The sequence below is a fragment of the Ptychodera flava genome, unplaced genomic scaffold, assembly GCF_041260155.1.
Source record: "Ptychodera flava strain L36383 unplaced genomic scaffold, AS_Pfla_20210202 Scaffold_115__1_contigs__length_218440_pilon, whole genome shotgun sequence".
Taxonomy (NCBI): Eukaryota; Metazoa; Hemichordata; class Enteropneusta; family Ptychoderidae; genus Ptychodera; species Ptychodera flava.
In genome coordinates, this window is record NW_027248297.1 from 45,963 (window position 1) to 52,577 (window position 6,615).

A 6,615-nucleotide genomic window follows, 5' to 3' on the forward strand; every position below is an offset into this window, starting at 1 on the left:
GCAAAAGGACAGAATGTATTTCTCGTGACTTAAAAATGTCTTGAAAGTGTAATAATTTAATGTTTTGCCAATTTTTTTCGCTTTTCTATGTAAAATACAGTTCGACAATTTATCGGCGTCTGTTTACTGGCAACGATTGTGATGATTATTTCGCAATACTACATATCAATTTGGAACAAGCTCGGAGAAAAGATTCATGGTGCGCCACAAACCTGTCAACTACCGCCATTTCCATCTCCAAGTCCATTCCAAAAACAAACCGGAGCGACTTTTGACGGCAAAAGGTTATCTATGGCAGCCTCTGGCACTTCAAAGAGCTTAAAAAATGGTGCATCGTCTAAAACAACTGGCGTGACTCCCAGTGACGTCAAGACACGTTTGCTGATAATGGGGCGCATGTCTTCAGCTTCTTCCGCGACTGCAAGGCTCTTTTCTCTACGAGAAGATGTTTTCTATCTCGGAGAACCGGGACATATGATGTTCAAAATGATCTTTCGTAAAAACGTCCATATTGATAGCGCAGATTACGTTGACGAAATGCAGCAACAACTGTGTCAATTTCTAGGAGATATGTTTAACTGTAATTTTTCTTCTCATGGGTACTTTGTGGATATTCTGAATCGAGTGAAACTTTACAGAGGAAAGGGTAGCTTACAAAAATTAAATTATCCAATAACTGAGTCTGTGCTTACAAAGTTCTGTCGATCAAAATCTCACATCATATCTAAGTACTTCGCTTCAGTGAAAACTATGGAAAGCCGTTGGGGACCCCTCGGTGAAAACTCTTTCCCCATTGAAAATACATAGGTAGAAAACAAAAAAGTTTTCCGTCGAAATATACAAAAAAATATCATCCGGCTACAACATAACTTTTAACGGCGCCATCAACTTCAAAGGCGACAACAACAACTCAAACAACATTATGTTGCGACAACAAAATATCAGTCAGCGACGACATTTCTAACACCAAGCAACCTGACCTGAATTAACACTGCCCGCAGCGGTAACAATCTATGAGGCACTTAGTGAGATGTCGAATGATAACGTTGGCGGCGAATTCCTAACTGCGATTGCGGAAAAACAAAAGCTCCTGCGGACGCGAAATCTCTTGCTGCTCATAATCAACATACGGACGCAGAAACTCTATGATAACGATTCCGCACTGAACTGCCATCGCGAAATCTTATCGTCTTTTGCCGTCGCAAAATCTCTACTCGCTCATTACCAGTAGACGCTGTTAATATGAAACCTATAGAAACCGGTACGGAAACTTCATATACTCGCATTGCGGTGTGGACAAAACTTACAACGTACAGACGTTGTGGAAAAAACTACAAGTTAATGCTACGACAAACTCTACTGTGGTTGCACACTGTCTGTTGCAAACACGGATGATGCGGAAAAAATATCATATGCAATTGTTATGGTGCGGAAAAACAATTACTGAGTACCTGCGGTGCGACAAACTAGTTCGTTCTGGTTCGACAAAACAAGCTTGCCAGCGATCGTTGTGCGGAAAAAAGTAATATGCAAATGAGGAGTCAGTTCTGGTGCGGAAAAAAAGTAGTATGCAAATGAGGAGTCAGCAGTTCTGGTGCGGAAAAAAAGTAGTATGCAAATGAGGAGTCAGTTCTGGTGCGGAAAAAAAGTAGTATGCAAATGAGGAGTCAGCAGTTCTGGTGCGGAAAAAAAGTAGTATGCAAATGAGGAGTCAGTTCTGGTGCGGAAAAAAAGTAGTATGCAAATGAGGAGTCAGTTCTGGTGCGGAAAAAAAAACGATATGCAAATGAGCAGTTTGTGCAGTGCGCAAAAAAACTAGTTCGTTCTGATGCGACAAAACAGTATGCTGATCAAGACCTTGTGCGGAAAAAACTAAGATGCAAATGAGGACTATGTTCTGGTGCGGAAAAAAAAGAATATGCAAATGGAGAGTACTTTCGGTGCGACGACAAACTAAGTTAGTACGTTCTTCTTTTATAAATAGTAGAGTAAGACTGTGCCGGGCCTTTTCTACGGTCACAAGTCGCTTGCAGTTGCTATAGATTTTTTGTTGGAAAAGATAGACTCACCCCGTCGCTTGGCTTTTCAGTTTCCTTTTCCCCCTTGAATGTACTGTTTATTTTATATTTATATGCCCACAGATTTGGAGCAAGCCAAGTAAAACGAGTCTTTATTATATTACTTAACACTGAACACGTATTCCACGCAATTGTGTCCTCGTTTACGGTGTATGTTATTTTAAGTGTGGCCAAGGAGAGTCCACACTGATGGTCAAGTTGTCAAACTGAAACGATTTTATGAAGCCTCTGCTTATAAATAACTTGAAACATCTAGTACAGGGTGACATGACATATTTTTGCAACGCATCGACGCCCACTGACATTCGTGAATGATTAGAATCTGTAAACACTGTCTCACAATGTGGTATAGGGATCACTTGAACACATGTACACTATCACAAATAATTGAGTGACAAACACGGATTATTACTGAGTGATAGTAGCCTACATATACGGTTGTGGGTTATGTGAAACTTTAAACACTGTGAACGATACCCAAAATATAAAAATTTCCAGAGCACAAATTTGCTGAAAACCCCAATACAATCATTATGGTCTAATCTCAGTGGTTTATAGTTGACCCCGTGCACTTTGAGTGTGAATGGAGAACGGACCGGTCGACCATGATACCGCCTGATATGGCCTTGGCTGTTCAAAGGTCAAACTATTGAGGCGCAACCATGTTCTATAAAATTAATCCTCGTTCTACCATGCTCCATAGACAAACTATAGAAATAAAATACAACTTGGGAGAAAGAGGATTATCATATTTCAAGCAAACTGTCACTAGATGAAACCAGTAATCAGGTGACGGTTTGTTTGCATTGATTGAGTGGAATGCCTTCGGCTTGAACACAATTTAATAGTATACAAATGTGAAAAATCTCAGATTATGTGAATACATTAACATTTGTGGGTTATATGAAACCTTTAGGTACTGTGCACGATACCTGAGGTATAAAAATGTGGAATAAATTTGAACATAGAAAACAATTCAATCGTTTGACCTATATTCTCATTAGTTAGCTGACCCATGAACTTTGACCGTGCGTCATCAGAATATTGGGGAAGCGCCCATGGTTTTTCTCCAGATGACATTACACTCAGTCACGTGAGTCACTCAACAGGCCTGCCTTTCTTCGCTTTTCGATATTTATGACGGTGTCGAGGCGTCAATATGATTACAGAAGGTAAGACATCCTACCATTGTGTTTATAAATTGATTGACTGACCTGCCATTTTATGACACCCGGGATATGACACCAATAGTATAATGATGAAGACAAGGGCGCCCGTGGGAGGGGAAGCTCTCCACCCTCAGTACTCAAACACACTATGGGGGAACTAATTATTTAAGGCGGAAAAAATGCTTTGATATGAATAAGTGTTGTTTTAATTACGTTGTGTAGGGATGTTCGATGTGTGCAGAGTACCGGGTACACCTTCCATTGCTCTAGCAAACTGCTCAGCCAGAGGCGCCAGTTGGGTGTAGAATTGAATCAGTCTTTGCTCTACGCAAAGACTGATTAAATTGTTGGTTTATTTTTAATACACGATCTTTTCCGATTGTGACGGCTCCAGGACATTGTGCGTTCATTATACTTCCCCCTGGTACGGATAATGCTAACTCATTGTAGCGTACATCAGGGTGAGGGTGGGGTTGTACATCTTACGGTAACATTTCAATGTTTACCGAAATACATGCACGATACAATAAAATGGAAATAGGGCTGAACCATGGATGCGGGAAGGGGTGAAGAATAGAATGGTTGATGTGCACATGTTACTTGCATTTCACAGTTTCATATATTTTGTTTCAATTTTTCCCTGAAATATAGACGAAGAAGATCAAAAAAATTGTATTTTTCATATGGATATTCACAGAAATTGATATATTACTTGATGGTGAAGTATCATGGCTTTTCGTTGAGGTAGGCTCTCTATGAAACTTTTTTATTGCATTTTTGGAAACATCTTTGGTTTTTACTTGCCTGTGTGTTTCTTGGAACTTGACTAAGTTTGGTTTAATTTTTGTTATTCAAATTTTAGAGATTATGTGACAGTGATAATTTAGCCTTGGTACGGCCAAGTCATTGGGGCCAACTATACGTATTGTATGAAGTATTGCAGTTTTGTTGCCATATATATCGGACAGACTTCAATGCCAATCATCAATATTCAGAGATATCTCTCGAGCATTACTGCTGCTTTTAGTGTTGTCATTTGTCTGTGATACTGTTCTTGTGTAAAGATTTACATGTTGAAAATTTCTGTTGTCATTTAACAAGCATCAATGTTGAATTTTGTTTTAAAATAGCTTTGTTGATTTTTAAAGACTTATTGTAGATATCATACATTTTTAGCTCATATTTGGTTTTATATATAAATACCAAAAGAGCTTATATGATGAGTCTGAGTGGCGTCGATGTCTGTATATTTGTGGGTATGTGCGGATGTATGTCCGTCACACACAAAGGCTCCCATACCGCCAAAGCTACCATCTCAGTATTTGGTGTACAGGTAGATGTAGGGGTTGAGATGTGAATTTGTTCAAATGAACATACAATTGTCAAAAATGTGCAAATGAGGTAAGAAAAAGGGAATTTCTGCATGTGTGCAGGAGTGACAGGCAAACTCCACTTATCTTGAGTCATTTCCTGTCATTGTTTATGAACTGTTACATATTAACAGAACTGCCCAAACCATAGACAGTAGAGGGGAGGAAGACCTTCAGTAGAGGGGAGTTGTTTATGAACTGTTACATATTAACACAACTTCCCAAACCATAGACAGTAGAGGGGAGGAAGACCGTCAGTAGAGGGGAGTTGTTTATGAACTGTTACATATTAACAGAACTCTCCAAACCATAGACAGTAGAGGGGAGGAAGACCGTCAGTAGAGGGGAGGAAGAGCGTCTATGGTCAAACTAAGAGGGGCTAACTGCTCTTCAGCTATGCATGTTGCTAAAGTTGACCTCCAGTACCTAAAATTTCAGACCTTCATTACTTTTGTCATTCTTGTTTTTCTGGTTTAAATATTTCTTGTTGTTTTTCTGGTTGTACTGTGCAGAAATCATTGTCATTACATCAACGTAGAATTTTCCTGCGCTGAACAGATAGAAACAACATTTATTGTTGATCTTTGTTAACCCACACTGGTATGTACCAATTCTGATCAAATTTGAGCGACACTGTATAATTGCGGTATTTTTTCATTAACGTTAGGTTTTCATATTTCAAGAGGAAAGTATTGTCACGGCTTGACCTTTATCGTAGAGGGCCTAGAGCTTTGTCCCCGTTTGACGACATATTATGTGCTATACTGGTAAGTGTTGCGGACTGTATCCTCAACAGATTATGGTACAATACAGTTACATACAATATTATGCATTAGGAAGCCTGATGAAAGCTAAAGGACTGTCTCATTGTATACTTATGGATTGGGTAATCTAGGATGTGGTTTAAGCATCTGGAGAATGGGATTTTGGTAGCCTTCAAAGATGTAAAGATAACCTAAATTAATAACATGATTTACTACAATTGGGATATTGCTCCAGCTTTCACCTACACTATTTACATATTTTTCCAGGAAACCACTGCTTTGCAAATTGTTTCTAATATGCCCGCTTATAGCATGTTAAATTTAGACTCAGATGAATTCACTTTGTTGTTGATATGGACGGGACAAATATGCAACACCTTTGAAGATTTAAAGGTGCATTATAACATATGGCACAAAAAGTTATGATGTGGAATTACAATGCTTCTATGTACATAACATCAGTCATGCTGTTCCTATGTTTACAGGTTGAACTCAATACTGGATCTGCTTGCATTGTGGGTGCCAACGAGATGCTCGCAATACTACGAACAAAACATCATTTGAAAGTGACAAGGTGAACTAACTACTACTGCTTGTACAGTGTACACTGCTTTATGTCAATAATTAGACTTATGTTTACAATGGCGGTCATTACATTTGTGCACATTACAGTACCACCGGAAATCCATAATCAACGCAATACAGGTGCACATGCAGCTACAAAAATATTGACAGCTGAACATGAACATCATATTTTTGTTTTGCAGACTTCATATTTTCTCTTAGGTTGTAAGTGCCAGACTGTACATTGCTGCAAATTTAGGATTGCTTGCGAATTATCGTGTAAATTTAGGAACAAAGTACTAAACATAATATGCTACCAACCCAATATAAAGTTTTAGTTCATGACCACATTTTTTCTCCATTAGAAATTATGCATTCAACAATTATGAGGGAAGGGTCATAAGTCATAATACCCTGATTTGCAGTTACTATCCTAATCAGCATAAAATTTTATTTCAGAAGTTTTAAAGATGCCCTCCATTTCATTATAAGGCCACAGTTTCATCGTTACAACTTTGCATAATTCACAGAGTTGCTAGGAAATTCTTACCTTTTAGACACCTTGTACGAGATATTCTAAGAATAGTTGACCCAGCCAGAGTCAAGGATCGTCGCCGTCACCGCCTTATTCGCCGACAGTACAGATGCAAAGGCCCAAATTATGTGTGGC

At 38.8% G+C, this 6,615-nt stretch overlaps 1 long non-coding RNA gene across 1 annotated transcript; it reads left to right on the forward strand.

The window, feature by feature from the left end:
• Positions 1-3,937: 3,937 nt before the first annotated feature.
• Positions 3,938-6,615, forward strand: LOC139126658 (uncharacterized). The gene is made up of 4 exons (XR_011550676.1): positions 3,938-3,991; positions 5,285-5,384; positions 5,867-5,955; positions 6,503-6,615. It is a non-coding gene; the product is annotated as an uncharacterized lncRNA (long non-coding RNA).